This window comes from Pseudorca crassidens, chromosome 5, assembly GCF_039906515.1.
Source record: "Pseudorca crassidens isolate mPseCra1 chromosome 5, mPseCra1.hap1, whole genome shotgun sequence".
Lineage (NCBI taxonomy): Eukaryota > Metazoa > Chordata > Mammalia > Artiodactyla > Delphinidae > Pseudorca > Pseudorca crassidens.
Window position 1 is genome coordinate 77,645,199 of NC_090300.1, and position 20,552 is coordinate 77,665,750.

At 37.3% G+C, this 20,552-nt stretch overlaps 1 long non-coding RNA gene across 2 annotated transcripts in view; it reads right to left on the reverse strand.

Moving 5' to 3' along the window:
* Positions 1–12,017: 12,017 nt before the first annotated feature.
* The window catches only part of LOC137225085 (uncharacterized), a 30,615-nt gene continuing 22,080 nt past the window's right edge, over positions 12,018–20,552 (reverse strand). For both annotated transcript variants that reach the window (XR_010943680.1, XR_010943679.1), the window contains one exon: positions 12,018–17,999. This is a non-coding gene — a long non-coding RNA (uncharacterized lncRNA). The remainder of the gene's footprint in view (positions 18,000–20,552) is intronic.

Here is a 20,552-nt window from a genome sequence, read left to right on the forward strand (position 1 = left end):
ATGAAAACTACAAGACCTTGCTTAAAGAAATCGAAGAAGACAAACAAATGGAAGGACACATGTCCGCATGGAATGGAAGAGTTAATATTGTTAAAATGAACATGTTACACACAGCCATCTGTAGATTCAATGTAATCCCTATCAAAATTCCAATGGCATTTTTCAAATAGAGAAAAAATAATCCTAAGCTGTGTATGGCACCACAAAAAAACCCAAATAGCTAAGGCAATCCTGAGAAACAAAAACAAAGCCACCACACATCCTGATATGGGACTACACAACAAAGCTATAGTAATTAAATGAGTATGGTACTGGCATAAAAATGGACACACAGACCAATGGAAGAAAATAGTGCAGAATTAAACTCCCACATACATGGTCAGCTATTACTTGATAAGTGAGCCAGGAACATCAGGTTGGGATAGGATAGTTTCTTCAGCAAATGGTGTTGGGAAACCTGGATAACCACATGCAGAAAAATGAAATTTTACCCCTGTCTTACACTACTCACAAAAACCAACTTGAAATTAACTTGAAAGACTTAAACATAAGACCTGAAACCATAAAGATTTAAACATAAGACCTCCTCAACAGGAGGGAGGAAGCTCCTCAATATCAGTATTCACAATGGTTTTTTGGACCAAAACCACAAACAACAAAAGAAAAGACAGTGGGACTCCATCGAATTTAAAAGCTTCCACACAGAGGGCAGACAGCAGAAGAAGAACTACAATCCTGCAGCCTGTGGAACAAAAACCACATTCACAGAAAGAAAAGATGAAAAGGCAGAGGGCTATGTACCAGATGAAGGAACAAGATAAAACCCCAGAAAAACAACTAAATGAAGTGGAGATAGGCAACCTTCCAGAAAAAGAATTCAGAATAATGATACTGAAGATGATCCAGGACCTTGGAAAAAGAATAGAGGCAAAAATCGAGAAGATGCAAGAAATGTTTAACAAAGAGCTAGAAGAATTAAAGAACAAATAAACAGAGATGAACAATACAATAATTGAAATGAAAAATACACTAGAAGGTATCAATAGCAGAATAACTGAGGCAGAAGAATGGATAAGTGACCTGGAAGACAGAATGGTGGAATTCACTGCTGCTGAACAGAATAAAGAAAAAAGAATGAAAAGAAATGAAGACAGCCTAAGAGACCTCTGGGACAACACTAAACTCGACAACATTTGCATTATAGGGGTCCCAGAAGGAGGAGAGAGAGAAACGACCCGAGAAAATATTTGAAGAGATTAATAGTCGAAAAATTCCCTAACATGGGAAAGGAAATAGCCACCCAAGTGGAGGAAGTGCAGAGGGTCCCAAGCAGGAGAAACCCAAGGAGAAACACACCGAGACACATAGTTATCAAATTGGCAAAAATTAAAGACAAAGAAAAATTACTGAAAGCAGCAAAGGAAAAACGACAAATAACATACAAGGGAACTCCCATAAGGTTAACAGCTGATTTCTCAGCAGAAACTCTACAAGCCAGAAGGGAGTGGCATGACATATTTAAAGTGATGAAAGGGAAAAACCTACAACCAAGATGACTCTACCCTACAAGGACCTCATTCAGATTTGATGGAGAAATCAAAAGCTTTACAGACAAGCAAAAGCTAAGAGAATTCAGCACCACCAAACCACCTCTACAACAAATGCTAAAGGAACTTCTCTAAGTAGGAAATACAAAAGAAAAGGACTTACAAAAACAAACCCAAAACAATTAAGAAAATGGTCATAGGAACATATATATCGATAATTACCTTAAACGTGAATGGATTAAATGCTCCAACCAAAAGACACAGGCTTGCTGAATGGATACAAAAACAAGACCCATATATATGCTGTCTACAAGAGACCCACTTCAGACCTAGGGACACATACAGACCGAAAGTGAGGGCATGGAAAAAGATATTCCATGCAAATGGGAATCAAAAGAAAGCTGGGGTAGCAATACTCATATCAGATAAAATAGACTTTAAAATAAAGAATGTTATGAGAGAACAAGGAAGGGCAGTACATAATGATCAAGATATCAATCCAAGAAGAAGATATAACAATTATAAATATATATGCACCCAACATAGGAGCACCTCGATACATAAGGCAACTGCTAACAGCTATAAAAGAAGAAATCGAAAGTAACACAGTAATAGTGGGGGAATTTAAAACCTCACTTACACCAATGGACAGATCATCCAAAATGAAAATAAATAAAGAAACAGAAGCTTTAAGTGACACAATAGACCAGATAGATTTAATTGATATTTATAGGACATTCCATCCAAAAACAGCACATTACACTTTCTTCTCAAGTACGCACAGAACATTCTCCAAGATAGATCACATCTTGGGTCACAAATCAAGCCGCAATAAATTTAAGAAAATTGAATTCATATCAAGCATCATTTCTGATCACAACGCTATGAGATGAGAAATCAATTACAGGGGAAAAAACGTTAAAAACAAACACGTGGAGGCTAAATGATATGTTACTAAATAACCAAGTGATCACTGAAGAAATGAAAGAGGAAATCAAAACATACCTAGAGACAAATGAGTGAAAACACGATGATCCAAAACCTATGGGATGCAGCAAAAGCAGTTCTAAGAAGGAAGTTTATAGCAATACAAGCCTACCTTAAGAAACAAGAACAATCTCAAATAAACATCTAACCTTACATCTAACTAGAGAAAGAAGAACAAACAAAACCCAAAGTTAGCAGAAATCATAAAGATCGGAACAGAAATAAATGAAACAGAAACAAAGAAAACAATAGCAAAGATCAATAAAACTAAAAGCTGGTTCTTTGAGAAGATAAAATTGATAAACCATTAGCCAGACTCATCAATAAAAAGAGGGAGAGGACTCAATAAAATTAGAAATGAAAAAGGAGAAGTTACAACAGACATCACAGAAATACAAAGCATCCTAAGATTACTACAAGCAACTCTATTCCTATAAAATGGACAACCTGGAAGAAATGGACAAATTCTTAGAAAGGTATTACCTTCCAAGACTGAACCAGGAAGAAATAGAAAATATGAACAGACCAATCACAAGTAATGAAATTGAAACTGTGGTTAAAAATCTTCCAGCAAACAAAAGCCCAGGACCAGAAGGCTTCACAGATGAATTCTATCAAACATTTAGAGAAGAGCTAACACTCACCCTTCTCAAACTTTTCCAATAACTTGCAGAGGAAGGAACACTCCCAAACTCATTCTATGAGGTGACCATCATCCTGATACCAAAACCAGACAAAGATACTACAAAAAAAGAAAATTACAGACCAATATCACTCATGAATACAGATGCAAAAATCCTCAACAAAATACTAGCAAACAGAATCCAACAACACATTAAAAGGATCATACACCATGATCAAGTGGAATTTATCCCAGGGATGCAAGGATTCTTCAGTATACTCAAATCAATCCATGTGATACACCATATTAACAAATTGAAGAATAAAAACCATATGATCATCTCAATAGATGCAGAAAAAGCTTTTGACAAAATTCAACACCCATTTATGATAAAAACTCTCCAGAAAGTGGGCATAGAGGGAACCTACCTCAACATAAGAAAGAGCATATACAACAAACCCACAGCCAGCATCATTCTCAATGGTGAAAAACTGGAAGCATTTCCTCTAAGATCAGGAACAAGACAAGGATGTCCACTCTCACCACTACTATTCAATATAGTTTTGGAAGTCCTAGCCACAGCAATCAGAGAAGGAAAAGAAATAAAATGAATAAAAATTGGAAAAGAAGAAGTAAAACTGTCACTGTTTGCAGATGACATGTTACTATACATAGAGAATCCTAAATATGCCACCAGAAAACTACTAGAGCTAATCAATGAATTTGGTAAAGTTGCAAGATACAAAATTAATGCACAGAAATCTCTTGCATTCCTATATACTAATGATGAAAAATCTGAAAGAGAAATTAAGGAAACACTCCCATTTACTATTGCAACAAAAATAATAGAATACCTAGGAATAAACCTATCTAGGGAGAAAAAAGACCTGTATGCAGAAAACTATAAGACACTGATGAAAAAAATTAAAGATTATAGCAACAGATGGAGAGATATACCATGTTCTTGGATTGGAAGAATCAATATTGTGAAAATGACTATACTACCCAAAGCAATCTACAGATTCAATGCAATCCCTATCAAATTACCAGTAGCCTTTTTTACAGAACTAGAACAAAAAATCTTAAAATTTGTATGGAGACACAAAAGACCCTGAATAGCCAAAGCAGTCTTGAGGGAAAAAAACGGAGCTGGAGGAATCAGGCTCCTGGACTTCAGACAATACTACAAAGCTACAGTAATCAAAACAATATGGTACTGGCACAAAAACAGAAAATTAGATCAATGGAACAGGATAGAAAGCCCAGAGATAAAGCCACACACCTATGGTCAGCTAATCTATGACAAAGGAGGCAAGGATATACAATGAAGAAAAGACAGTCTCTTCAATAAGTGGTGCTGGGAAAACTATACAGCTACATGTAAAAGAACGAAATTAGAACACTCCCTAACACCATACACAAAAATAGACTCAAAATGGATTAGAGACCTAAATGTAAAACCGGACACTATAAAACTCTTAGAGGAAAACATAGGAAGAACATTCTTTGACATAAATGCCAGCAAGATCTTTTTTGATCCACCTCCTAGAGTAGTGGAAATAAAAACAAAAATAAACAAATGGAACCTAAGGAAACTTAAAAGTTTTTGCAAAGCAAAGGAAACTACAAAGAAGACGAAAAGGCAACTCTCAGAATGGGAGAAAATATTTGCAAATGAATCAACAGACAAAGGATTAATCTCCAAAATATATAAACAGCTCATGCAGCTCAATATTAAAAAAACAAAGAACCAAATCCAAAAATGGGCAGAAGACCTAAATAGACATTTCTCCAAAGAAGACATACAGACGGCCAAGAAGCACATGAAAAGCTGCTCAACATCACTAATTATTAGAGATATGCAAGTCAAAACTACATTGAGGTATCACCTCACACCAGTCAGAATAGCCATCATCAAAAAATCTACAAACAATAAATGCTGGAGAGAGTGCAGAGAAAAGGGAACCCTCCTCCACTGTTGGTGGTAATATAAATTGATGCAGTCACTGTGGAGAACAGTATGAAGTTTCCTTAGAAAACTAAAAATAGAACTACCATGTGACCCAACAATCCCACTACTGGGCATATACCTTGAGAAAACCATAATTCAAAAAGTCACATGTACCCCAATGTTCATCGAAGCACTATTTGCAATAGCCAGGACATGGAAATAAACTAAATGTCCATCAACAGATGAATGGATAAAGAAGATGTGGTATGTATATATAATGGAATATTACTTAGCCATAAAAAGAAATGAAAATGGGTCATTTGTAGAGATGTGGATGGACCTAGCGTCTGTCATATAGAGTGAAGTAAGTCAGAAGGAGAAAAACAAATATCGTATATTAATGCATATATGTGGAATCTAGAAAAATGGTACAGATTAACCTATTTGCAGGGCAGGAATAGAAATGCAGACGTAGAGAATGGATGTGTGGTCACGGGGTGGGAGGGAAGGGTGGGATGAATTGGGATATTAGGTTTGCCACGTATAAAATAGCTAGCTAGTGGGAACATGCTGTATAGAACAGGGAGCTCAGCTTGGTGCTCTGTGATGACCTAAATGTGTGGGATGGGGCAGGGGAGGTCCAAGAGGGAGGGCATGTATGTATACATATAGTTGATTCATTTCATTGTACAGCAGAAATGAACACAACATTGTAAAGCAATTATACTCCAATAACAAAAATAAATTTTAAAAAAAGATAGAATATCATTATGCCAGATACAGGGGGTTATATAACCATGGACTGATGAGGAGAGCCTTTTTTCTGTAGCTTAGTGTAGTGTACTCATGAAAGAAGGAAAGTTGAATAAATTGGTATTTGAACAGAACATATTTGTCTGAAGGACTAAAGTAAACTTCTGTGACCCAGGATCCTGGCTTCATCTTGCCATCTGATGAGGCTTCTCTGTAATTCTGTCCCTCCCTCTGAAAACAGAAAGTAATAGATGGCACCCCCACCTGCCCAGCATCTTTCTTGTAGCTTGTAGTCCTTTCTCAGCCAAGCTCTGAGGCTGGCCCAAGTGTTCACAAGCATTCCAACTCTACGTCTCAGGTTCAGGAGCTAAAGACTCAGCTGCAAACAGTATAGCACATGCTGACATATGCTGACACTGTGAATTATAAAGACACAGGTGATGGCAATTTCCTCCCTTCTTGACTGTTTCTTGATTCCTTTATATGCTCTTGTTTGAAAGGAGGAATTAAACCTATGGAAAAATTTTGTTTCTAATATAAAAAATACAGGACGATATGCGAGGAGAATTTGGAAGGTCACGAGGTTGAAGTCCTCCTATACCACGAAGGGTTTGGGGAAGCGGCAGTCCTCCGTATTCTCACTAGTCAGGTGGTACCCACGTAGCAGGAGGAAAACCAGAGAGTGAAACTAAGGTCTGAGTTTGTATCCCCAGTGGTCTGCAAGTTCTCCATTATACTTTCTGTTTACTTTAGCTTGCTGTTTCTTATGTAATTGACACATCAGTGAAACTAAACTTTTTTTTTAATCTTAGTGTGCCTGTGTGTGTTTTGTGACTAGAAGAAATTTTAACAGTGTAAGAGAGAAGCTGCTGTTTCAAACACTGGAAATAACAATTGTTTTATGGTACTGGTAGAAACAAGAATATAGCTTTAGAGAACAAAAAATTTAAATCAATAATTTTGAGGGGGATTTTTAAAGCAACACTATTAAGGTATAATTCAATACCATATAATTCACCCAATTAAAGTGTACAATGCAATGGTTTTTAATAAATGAACAGGGTTGTATCACCATCACAACCTAATTGTAGAAAATTTCTCTCCCCCACAAAAGGAAACCCTGTACTCATTAGCACTTACTCCCCATTTCCCCTATACCACCACTCGCACCATTAATCTACTTTCTATTTCTGTAGATTTGCCAATTCTGGACATTTCATATAAATGTAATAATATATGTGGTCTTTGTGACTGGCTTCTTTCACTTAGCATAATGTTTCCAAGATTCATCCATGTTATAGCATGTATCAGTACCTCATTACTTTTTATGGCCAAATAATATTCCATTGTATGTGTATGTGTATATATATATATATATATATGTATATATATATATATATATACAAACACACACATATGTGTGTATGTATGTGTGTGTATATATATATATATATATATATCCCATTTTGTTTATTCATCAGCTGATCGATGTTTATGGTAGTTTCCACTTTGGGGCTACTATGATTAATGCTGCTGAGAACAAGTATATACCTAGGAGTGGAATTCTAGGTCATATGGTAACTATGTGTTTAATATTTTGAAGAACTGCCAGATTGTTTTCCAAAGTTACTGCAACATTTTATATTCTGAGCAGCAAATTATGAGGATTCCCATTTCTCCACATCCTCACCAACATTTGTTTTTTCCTTTTTATTGTAGCCATCGGAGTGGATGTGAATTGGTATTTCATTGTAGATTTGATTTGCATTTCCCTAATGACTAATGATCTTAAGCATCCTTTCATGCACTTATTGTCTTGCACGTTTATGGCAAACAAATGTTCAGCAGAGTTACCAAAGTAATTCAATGTGGTCTTTCCAACATGGTCCAATATGGACCACAATCCAGTTAGGGTCTTTCCAACAAATATTGCTGGAACAATTGGATATCATATGCCAGAAAATGAACCTCAACCCGTACATCATACCATAAATAATGGATCATAAGAGCTAACACTGTAAAAGGTAGGAAACATAGAAAAAGATCTTTGTGACCTTGAGTTAGACAAAGCTTTCTTAGGACACAAAAGCATGAACCATAAAAGAAAAAAAATTGACAAGTTGGACCTCACCAAAATGGAAAACTTCTGCTCTTCAAAAAAAAAAAAAAATCTATTAAAATGAAAAGGCAAGCCATAAACTGGGAGAAAATATTTGTAGAACACATATCTGTTATAGGATTTACCAACATATAATATACTCTTACAAAGTAATGAAAAGACAAACAGTCCAATTAAAAAATGAACAAATGATTTGAAGAGACATCTCACGGAAGTGGATATACAAATAGCTAATAAGTACATGAAAAGGTACCTGACATCAATAGTCACTAGGTAAACACAAATTAATACAATGTTATATCTATACACACCCATTAGAATGGCTAAAATTAAAAATACTGACAGTTGGGCTTCCCTGGTGGCGCAGTGGTTGAGAGTCCGCCTGCCAATGCAGGGGACACGGGTTTGTGCCTCGGTCTGGGAGGATCCCACATGCCGCGGAGCGGGCTGGACCCGTGAGCCATGGCACTGAGCCTGCGCGTCGGGGACCTGTGCTCCGCAACGGGAGAGGCCATGACAGTGAGAGGCCCGTGTACCGCAAAAAAAAAAAAAAAAAAAAAAAAAATACTGACGGTGTTAGATAGGATGCAGAGCAACTGGAACTCTCTTACATTGTTAAGAATGAAAAATGGAACAGCCACTTTGGAAAAAAAGTTTGGCAGTTTTTATAAAGTCAAACATATTTACATATGACCCACCAAATCCATTCCTAGATATTTACCCAAGAGAAATAAAAACTTAGGTCCACACAAAGATCTCTACCCAAATGCTTATAGCTACTTTATTCAAAATAGACAAATTGAAAACAAACCAAATGCCCATCAACTGGTGACTATTTAAACAAATTGTAGTATGTCCATACCATAGAATATTACTGAGAAGTAAGAGGAACAAACTATTGATACATGCAACAAAACTTCAAAAGCATTATGATATGTGAAAGAAACCAGACACAAAATACTGTATTATTCTTATATGAAGGTCTAGAAGAGGCAAAGCAGAAGGCAGATCAGAGGTTACCAGAGGTCAGAGGTGGGTATAGGATTGATTGCAAAGAAGTACGAGGGATCTTTTGGGGGTGATGGGGTGATGTTCTGTGATGTTTATCGTGATTGTGGTGGGGGTCACATGACTATAAACATTTGTCAAAACTCAACAAATTGTACCTTTTAAAATTGAGGACTTCCCTGGCAGTCCAGTGGTTAAGACTCCACGATCCCAATGCAGGGGGTATGGGTTCAATCCCTGCTCCATCCCTGGTCGGGGAAGATCCCACATGCCATGTGGCATAGCCAATAAATAAATAAATAAAATTGTTGAACTTTATTGTATGTAAATTATATCTCAAAACAGATTTTTTTAAAAAAGATTGCTTGCTATATAAAGTACATTTTCAAGACAAGTTTCTTAGTGTCCTTTCCAAACCTATTACCACCCATTGTCCTTGTACATAGAAAGTTTGAGGCTTTCATGACTTTAAGGTTTGTCTTGCTTTGAGTTATCACTAATTTTTCACTTAAAATTAGGCTTTTTTTCCCCTTAGATTTCACATACTTTTTCCACACTTTCTTTTTTAGTTTGAAAGTTGTGTTAGAAATAATAGCACAAACAAGAGTTTAAACTGAGCATGTGTTCAACAGAAACACTTTGATTGGTTGTTCAGCAGGCACAGGTCCCCCCAGAGCCAAAAGAGTTGCTCAGTATGTGTCAATAAACACTCTCCCAATGTTCCATGATCAGTACTCCACTCATCAACAGCAGTAGCAGAAGTAACGGAAAGAATGTATCTTCTAAATCATGTTGTTAACTAGAAATTCAAAGAATGGAGACCTGGTTGAGGCAAAACAAAACAAAAAGCTTTTATTTGGGATTTGTTAGGACTGCAGCCTGGGAAGCACAAATCCAAGAAAGTAGTTGAATTGTGTCCCACCAGACTACAAAATGGAGGAAGCTTTACATAAATTGTTTGTCAAGAATTAGGATTGGGGACTTCCCTCGTGGCGCGGTAGTTAAGAATCTGCCTGCCAATGCAGGGGACACGGGTTCGAGCCCTGGTCAGGGAAGATCCCACATGCCGCGGAGTAACTAAGCCCGTGTGCCACAACTACTGAGCCTGTGCTCTAGAGCCTGCGAGCAATAACTACTGAGTCCACATGCTACAACTACTGAAGCCTGCACACGTAGAGCCCGTGCTCTGCAACAAGAGAAACCACTGCAATGAGAAGCCTGCGCACCACAACAAATAGTAGCCCCTGCTCGCCGCAACTAGAGAAAGCCCGTGCACAGCAACGAAGACCCAACACAGCCAAAAATAAATAAATAAATAAATTTATTAAAAAAAAAAAAGAATTAGGATTGGAGCTGGCGGGAAGTAAGGGTGCTTGTTAAGCAAGGATTGTTTGCGGTTCAAAATGATTACATAGTTGCTAAGTAGGGGTGGGGAACTTTGAAACTACAAGGTTGCATCTAGCAGCTGCTAGTAGATATTGTTTTGAAAATGGCTGGTGGTGTCTTTGAGTTTTATACAGTTCAGAAAGTTCAGGTTCTCAGTGATGCAGGAACATGTCTGAAACCACATCCACAATGGCCACCCAGCTCCATTTTGGACGCCTGAACCATAGTTACTCCATTTTGATTTTTAAATGATCTTAAATATGTCGTCAATGTCATAGAGTATCTTTGCCTTGAAAAGAACTCATGAAATCTAAAAATGTTTCAAATACATGGCTGGTGTAAATATTCAGAGTGTTGTGTTTCTTTTAATCTAAAATCTACAAACTAAGAATGCATACACCAAGTGATGGAGGTAATTCAATTACAGAAATGTTTTGTAATTGTCATTACTCTGCCCAAGGTAGTATCAACTTGCCAAATGCAAAAGAATCTCCTCTAAAGCAGGTAGTACCAAATCTATGATGTTACAGGTGATTTAGTTTCAGCAAAACAGCATCAGCCATCATAATAAATTAATATTGACAATTTAGTTAGTTATAATTTGGTTTGTATTCAATATGTAGATTTGTTTTGATTTTATAATTATGTAAGAGTTATAAGAAGTTTATACCTAATGATGGATTTGGACAAATAATTTTGGTATAATAATTAAATAATAATCACTCATAGAAGTCTAATAATTTTTTTTCTTTTAAAAGTGGACAGTACTCAAGCTTGAATGCATGGGCTTGTACACAGAGTCTTGAAGATCCTCTTGAGTGACTTTTAGCATTTCTAGGTGAGACTACAACTAAGTCAATGATGTTGCTGGGGAATGTGGGGAAGTAGCAAGGATAGAACTCATAGTTTGTTCTGAAGAGGGTGTTCTGAAGGAGCACAGAGAACTTTTCAGTATAAATTCTAAGGTAGCCAGGTAGGAAAACTAGTCAAATTATCAGTATGAGGTACTGGAGTCAAGAAGGAAGCCCAGATTTCTGGTTTCAGTGACTGGGTGGATCCTGAGGCCATAAATCCAGGTAGGGAGCACAAGAGGGTGAACAGGTTTGACTACTTAGACCTGATCTGCCCTGACTTGCCCTGGCTAGCATTTCTGGTGTCATTACCATCAGTTCTCCAAAATGACACACAGCTGCTCTTATTAGTCAGTACTCTTTGGTTGCACAAGACAGAATCCCACTGGAGAGGCAGAGGTGGTTCAGAGTCTGTTAACAAAGCCAGAGGGAGGACTAAGCAGACACTTCTGTTTCTCTTTGTTTCCCTTAAATCTCTTACTCTTAGTCTTGCTCCCTTTCTAATAACATATTCTAATTTTCTACTTGATGCTAATGCTTTTCATGAGGGATTACTTTTTTGGTTCTTAGAATTTTCAATATTTTCCCTTCCTGCATTGCTCTGCAGAGATTCAGGTCCCCCTAGAGACACAATCCGCAACTTTTTCCGGGTCCTCAGAGATTTTGATAGCCTCAAATTGATCAATTAATTTATTAATCACTACCTGAGTTTATTATTTTTTGTACTTTTCTGGGTGGGACAATTGTACATCTCCTTATCAACTTATTTTTCTTTTCTTTCTTTCTCTCTTTCTTTCTTTCTTTCTTTCTTTCTTTCTTTCTTTCTTTCTTTCTTTCTTGTTAATAAGGAATTCTTCATGGCTCTAAGTAACCATTTATTATTTTGATATTCAAATTAAAAATTTTCTTTTGGTCTAAGTAGACCCGTTAAAAATTAATCCGGTTTTGTAATAACCTATAAGGGAAAAGAATCTTTAAAAAGAGATATATATGCATGTATAATTGAATCACTTTGCTGTACACCTGAAACTAACACAATATTGTAATTCAACTATACTTCAACAAAAAAAATTTTTTAATTAAATTAATCTAGTTTGAATCTTCAAAAGCTTAAAAAATTATTTTCCAAAATATGGTAATTTTCAGGGTCATAGAGTCCTTGTTAATATTTCTGAAACATTTAGCTCTACTATCCTACCACATATTTTCATTGTCTATGACATTCCCATCATTTAATATGGCTGTTTTTCTTTTCTTTTTTTTGAGCAACGACTTATTACTGGCATTTAAATGTCTTTCAGATCCAGACTACATATTTTTTATTTATTTATTATTTTTTTTTTGCGATACGCGGGCCTCTCACTGTTGTGGCCTCTCCCGTTGCGGAGCACAGGATCCGGACGCGCAGGCTCAGCAGCCATGGCTCAGAGGCCTAGCCGCTCCGCGGCATGTGGGATCTTCCCGGACCGGGGCACGAACCCGTGTCTCCTGCATCGGCAGGTGGACTCTTAACCACTGCGCCACCAGGGAAGCCCCGAATGACATTTTTTAATTGATTTACACACCAGTCAGAATGACTAAAATAAAAAATAGAAAAAAAAAGTGAAAACACCAAATGCTGGTAAGGATATGGAGAAACTGAATCTCTCCTCCACTGCTGGTGGGAATGTAGAATGCTATAGCCACTCTAGAAAACAGTTTGGCCGTTTCTTACAAAACTAAAAATGCCACTACCGTATGATCCAGCAGTGCATTCCTGGGCCTTTATCCAAGAAAAATGTAAATATGTGTTCACATAAAAACCTGTACACAAATGTTTATAGTGACTTTATTTGTGATAGCCCCAAACCGGAATCAGCTGAGATTCCTTTAACAGGTAAATGGTTAAACAAGCTGAGATATATTCACACCAGGGAATACTACTCAGAATAAAAAAGAACAAACTTGATACATGAAGCAACCTGGATGTTCATATAGATTTTCAAATTTATTGTCAAGAATTTGTTTATAATATCCTCTTCACTTTTTGATATTTGTTTACATGTATAGTGATGTTCCCTCCTTCAATCCTGTTACTTGCCTATCTGGCTTCTCTCTTATTAGTCTTGTCAGGAGATTTTCAATATTAATAGCCTTTTCAAAGGACCAAAATTTGCCTTTGATAATTCTATTAATTTGTTTTCTATCACTATTTCATTAGTTCCTACTCCAGTCTTTATTATTTCCTTCATTCTACTATCTTTAGGTTTAACTTGCTTTTTCTAACATCTTGAGATGGATACTCAGAACTCACTGATTTTTTTTCTAAGTATAGCGTTAGCTGCATCCTTCCAGTTTCGTGTGCTGCACTTTCATTATTGTTCCAATACAACATTTTAAATTTCCATTGTGATTTCTTCTTTGAGATATGGATTATTTAGAAACATAGTAAAATATTAACACTTTTTCCTCTGATATTGGGAACAAGAGAAGAGAAGGATATCTCCTTCATTATTTCTATTTGATGTCCTCTGGGAGGTCCTAGATAGTACGAGGCAAGAAAAAGAAATAAAAGGCATAAGAATTAGAAAGTAAGAAGTAAAACTGTCATTCACAGACAACATGATTGTGTATCCAGAAAATCAAAAGAATCTACAGATGAATTACTAAAATTAAAAATAAATTGAGGTTGCTGAATAAAAAGATAAATTTACAAAAATTGCTGATATTCCTATATAACAGCAACAATAGGGGAAAAATTTTAAATATCATTTACAACAGTATCAAAAAACATCAAATACTTAGTAATAAATCTAATGAAAGTCATGCAAAAACCTATAGAGAAAACTGCAAGACATGATTGAGAAAAAGAAAATTTAAAAGAAGTCTTTCTCATATTCATGAATTAGAAGACTAAATATTATAAAGATGTCAGTGTAATCCTAATTAACATCCCAGCTAGCACTACTATAAAAATTAGTTTGTTGTAAATTTTATATGAAAATGCAAATGGTTCAGAATAGCCCAGATAATCTTGAAGAACAGAGGTGGAAGCCTCACTATATGATACTAAGGGTTATTATATAAAGCTACAATAACTAAGACTGTGGTATGGGCACAAGAATAGATAAATAGATAAATGGGACAGAATAGAGGACAGAAATAGATGCTTACAAATATGGAAACTTGACTGATGACAAAGGTGCACTGCAGAGCAATGAGAAAAGGGCAGTCTTTGTGATAAACGGGATTTGGTCAGTTGTATACCTACATGATGAAGAAATGAATCTTGATCCCTTCTTCAGACTTATCAAAAAAACTATTTCTAGGTGTGTTGCAGATCTAAATGTGATAATGTAATAAAGCTTCTAAAGAGAAAAAGAACATTTTCATTACCTTGGGAGAAGGAAAGATTTCATATATTAGATGAAATGAAAACACTGATAAATTGGACTACATTAAAATTAAGAACTTCTGTTCATCAAAACATCATTAAGAGGGTAAAAAGGCAAGATACAGAGTGGAATAAGATATGTGCAATGTGTATAACTGACAAAGGACTCAAATCCAGAGTGAGTAAATAACTCAATCAATTAACTGAACAATCAATAAGAGAAAAAAGTCAGATAATCCAACAGAAAAATGGGCAAAAGACATGAATAGGCCAACAGATATCCAAAAGAGCAATAATCATATGAAAAGGTGATCAATTTTATTGGAAACTAGAAATTACAAACTAAAACACACCCACCAGAATGGCTAACATTTTAAAAACTGACAATATAAGGTGTTGATGAAGTGTGGAACAACTGACACTCTCATCCTCTGCACATGAGAATAAAAACTGGTACAACCATTTTGCAAAACTAATCGGCAGTATGTGTAAACTTGAGTATCAGCACAGCCTATGACCCAGCAATTCCATTTCTAGATATATACCCAACAGGAATTCTATACCAAAAGACATGTACAAGAATGTTCATAGCAGTATTATCTATAATAGCTCCCAAATGGAAACTACTCAAATGTCTAACAACAATAGAATATATAAGTAAATTGTGTGATATATTCATACAATGGAATACCGTCCAGAAGTAAAAGAAAACTATTTCACTCACCAGCAAAGATGAATCTTACATAATGCTAAGCAAAAGGAACCACTCAAAAAATTATACACATATCTAGCCACACTAGTTACTAGAGTAACTAGTACCAGACGAAACCTCCTGTCATAAGCAATTAGACAACTGTACAATATGTATGAAATAACTGTCTTCAGTCATTGGACCATAGGCAGCCCAAGACAGTGATTTCTGTGAGAAAGGAAGAAGTGGAGTAAGCCCTACAATTTCCCTAGCTTTCTGCCTGGTGGCATTTACCAAATATCAGCATAGGAATGGGGGTTCCAAGTAAAGCATGACAGACTTGCTGAGCTCAGGAGAAAAGAGTCAGAGCTTGTAGAGACTGAGGCAGCTAAAACTTGTGGAGCAGACTACCAGAGAGATGGGAGCATATATATGCAAAGGAGATCCAGAAATCTGCACAGGAGTTCCCTTGTGTCTTTGGCCAAATAGAAAGCCAAGCAAAGAAACCTGTAGGGGAGAATCTTTCCTTGCCTCTTCCTAGCTTCTGGTGGGTTTCCATCAATCCTTGGTGTTCCTCGGCTTGTAGCTGTAGGACTACTATCTGCCTTTGTCCTCACACAGCAGCCTGCCTTTGTGTGTCTGTGTCTCTGTGTCTCTTCTATTCTTCTTATAAAGACACTTGCTATGGTCTGAATGTGTTCTCCCAAAATTCATATGTTGAAACATAACCCCAAAGATATTAGGAGGTAGGGACTTTGGAATGTGCTTAAGTCATGAGGATGGAGGCCCCATGAATGGGATTAGTAAGTTTTATATTAGTGAGCTTTATAAAAGAGACTCCAGAGAGATCCCTAGCCCCTTCCACCGTGTGAGGACACAGCAAATAGATGCTAGCTAGGAAACAGAAAGTGGGTCCTCATCAGAAGGCAACCATGCTGGTACCTTGGTCTTATACTTCCCAGCCTCCAGAAGAGTGAGAAATAAGTGTCTGTTGTTTATAAGCTACCCAGTCTGTGGTATTTTGTTGTAGCAGCCTGTAGGGACTAAGACAACACTAATCGTATTGGATTAACCGCCCACCTTACTCCAGTCTGATCTTCTTTGTTTGCAAATATCTTTTTATTTCACCTTCATGTTGAAAGATATTATTACCAATTGTGGGTTGGTAGTTTTTTTACCCCTTGTTTTTATTTGGTTTCATCAGTTTCAAGATGATAGTTCAATTTCCCCTGGCTTGTATTGTTTCTGATGAGAACTCATCAGTAATGTTTATCTTGGTTTCTCTGTATTTAATGCATCATTTATTCCTTGGTGTTTTTTTAAAAAATAAATTAATTTATTTATTTATTATTTATTTTTGGCTGTGTTGGGTCTTCATTGCTGTGCGTGGGCTTTCTCTAGTTGCGGTGAGCAGGGGCTACTCTTTGTTGCGGTGCACAAGCTTCTCACTGTGGTGGCTTCTCTTGCTGCAGAGCATGGGCTCTAGGCGCTCAGGCTTCAGTAGTTGTGGCACACGGGCTCAGTAGTTGTGGCACACGGGTTTAGTTGCTCCACGGCATGTGGGATCTTCCCAGACCTCAAACCAGTGTCCCCTGCATTGGCAGGCGGATTCTTAACCACTGCGCCACCAGGGAAGTCCCTCTTTGGTGGTTTTATGATGTTCCCTTCTCACTGTTTTTCAACAATTTGATTTTGTTGTGCTTTGGTATGGCTGGGTGTTTTTTCAGCATTATTGGCAAATAAAATTGTAAGATATTTAAAGTGTACAACATGATGATTTGATATAGGTATACATTGTGAAAGGATTCCCCCATCCAGTTAATTATCACAACCATCACCTCTCTCTTTCCCTTTCTCTCTCCCTCTCTTTTTTTTTTTTTTTGCGGTACTCGGGTCTCTCACTGCTGTGGCCTCTCCCGTTGTGGAGCACAGGCTCCGGAGCGCAGGCCCAGCCGCTCCGCGGCATGCGGGATCCTCCCGGACCGGGGCACAAACCCGTGTCCCATGCATCGGCAGGCAGACTCCCAACCACTGCACCACCAGGGAAGTCCTCTCTCTCTCTTTATTGGTGTGAACATTTAAGTTCTACTCTCTTAGCAAATTTTACTTATACAATACAGTGTAATCAACTGTAGTCACATTGGTATGCTTTTCCTTACGTATATTCTGCTTGGACTTCTTTGAACTTCTTGGAATTTAATGTGTCATCAAATTTGGAAATATTTCTGACATCAGCTGTTTTTTGCTGCTTCCCTCTCTTGCTGGAACTCCAACACACATATGTCAGAACGCTTGATATTGTCTCACAGATTACTGAGGCTCTGTTAATTACTTTTCAGCCTTACTCCTCTGTGCTTCAGTTTAAAGAGTTTCCATTGCCCTGTCTTCAGATTCATTGCTCTTTTCATCTCCAGGGCCTAATTTACCCAGTAAATTTTTAATTTCAGTTGTTGCGTATTTCAGCTCTAGAATTTCCATTTGGTTCATGTATTAGTCTACTGGGGTTGCCATAACAGAATACCACAGACTGGATGGCTTAAACAGCAGAAAATTATTTGTCACATTTCTGGAGGCTATCCAGTAACAAGGTGTTGGTATATTTGGTTTCTCCTGGGACCTCTCTCCTTTGCTTGCAGATGGCTGCCTTCTCGCTGTGTCCTCACATGGCCTTTTCTCTTGCTCATGTACCTCCTTGGTGAATCTTCTTCTTCCTGTAATGACAGTAGTCATATTGGATTAGGGCTCTATCCATATGACCTCATATAATCTTCATTACCTCTTTAAAGTTCCTATTTCCAAATGACATTGGGGGTTAAGGCTTCAACATATGAATTTGGAGTGGGGGTGGGGGACACAATTCAGTCCGTAACACCACATAATGGAATATTATTTGGCAATAAAAAGGAATGAAATAAAGATCCATGCTATAATATGGATGACCCTTGGAAACATTATGCGAAGTCAATAAAACCAGTCACAAAAGACGACATACTGTATGATTCCATTTATATGAAATGTCCAGAATAAGCAAATCTATAAGCAGGGGGAGGAGGGATTAGGAAGGAATGGGGAATGACTGCTGAAAGGTATAGGGTTCCTTTTTATGGTGATGTAAATGTTCAAAAATTGCTGTGGTAATGGTTGTACAACTCTGTGAATATGCTAAAAACTCTTGACTTGTACATTTAAAATGAGTCACTTGTATGATATATGAATTATATCTCAGTAAAGCTGTTATAAATATATACTGTATGATTCCATTTGTTAAAATTTCAAAAATAAGCAAAATTAATGTATAATGAGATAGTGGTTATCTTTTAGGAGGAGAGGGAAAGCAGTAATTGGGAGGGGCCACAAAGGCCATGACAAATCTGGCATATTAGCAATATTCTATTTATTAAATTTGGGTTAAGTTTACATGAATGTGTTCATTTTGCAATAAATCATTAAAAGGAAAAACACCATTTCCCCTCTATACACAATACTTCTGACACCAGATGTGTGGGGTTTTCCACACCAAACAATTCTCCAGTTCTTGGCATACACCTGCTGGATGTCCTACAATTTAACTCAGTTCTAAAACTAACTGCCCGGAGTTGGCACAGACCCACAGGTTAAGGGCTCAGTCACCCAAGATTGCCCCACTTCAGGCACCAATCAGAAGTCCCAAACTGTCACTTGTACCTCTGAATGACTGGCTATAAATCCAGGGTTCCTGCGACCCCCTCCTCAAGTTTGATGGTTTGGTAGAATGGCTCACAGAACCCAGGAACACAGCTTACTTACTATTACCAATTGATTACAAAGCATATATTAAAGAATACAAATGAATAGCCAGTTGAAAAGATACATAGGGTGAGGTTCAGAAGGGTCCCAAGCATAGGAGATTTTGTCCCTGTAGAGTTGGGGGTGCACCACCCTACTGGCATATGGATGTGTTCTTGCTCACCAAACTGGAAGCTCTCCAAACCCCTTTGGTTAGGATTTTTATGGAGGCTTCATTACAACAGGTATAATGGATTAAGCCACTGGCATTAGTGGTTAACTTAACCTTTAGCCACTATTCCTTCCCCAGAGGTTAAGGAGTAGAGCTGAAAATTCCAACCGTCTAATCACGTGGTTGATTCTCCTGGCAACCAGCCCCACATCTTTAGGGGCTTTCTAAAAATTGGCTCACGGGTGGAATAGGGAGTGGGGGGGGAGATGCAAGAGGGAGGAGATATGGGGATATATGTATAGGTATAGCTGATTCACTTTGTTATACAGCAGAAACTAACACACCATTTTAAAGCAATTATACTCAAATAAAGATGTTTAAAAAAATGAATAAAAATTCCTGGTAAAAAAATAAATAAAAAATTAAAAATAGACCCATCACCAGTCCCTCCCATCAGGAAACTTGCACAAGCCTCTTAGATAGCCTCATCCACCAGAGGGCAGACAGCAGAAGCAAGAACTACAATCCTGTAGCCTGTGGAACAAAAACCACATTCACAGAAAGACAGACAAGATGAAAAGGCAGAGGGCTATGTACCATATGAACAAACAAGATAAAACCCCAGAAAAACAACTAAATGAAGTGGAGATAGGCAACCTTCCAGAAAAAGAATTCAGAATAATGATACTGAAGATGATCCAGGACCTTGGAAAAAGAATAGAGGCAAAGATAGAAAAGATGCAAGAAATGTTTAACAAAGAGCTAGAAGAATTAAAGAACAAACAAACAGAGATGAACAATACAATAACTGAAATGAAAAATACACTAGAAGGAATCAATAGCAGAATAGCTGAGGCAGAAGAACAGATAAGTGACCTGGAAGATAAAATGCTGGAATTCACTACTGCTGAAGAGAATAAAGAAAAAAGAGTGAAAAGAAATGAAGACAGCCTAAGAGACCTCTGGGACAACATTAAACACAACAACATTCGCATCATAGGGGTCCCAGAAGGAGAAGAGAGAGAGAAAGGACCTGAGAAAATATTTGAAGAGATTATAGACGAAAAATTCCCTAACATGGGAAAGGAAATAGCCACCCATGTCGAGGAACTGCAGAGAGTCCCATACAGGATAAACCCAAGGAGAAACACATAGAGACACATAATAATCAAATTGGCAAAAATTAAACACAAAGAAAAATTATTGAAAGCAGCAAGGGAAAAATGACAAATAACATACAAGGAAACTCCCATAAGGTTAACAGCTGATTTCTCAGCAGAAACTCTACAAGCCAGAAGGGAGTGGCATGACATATTTAAAGTGATGA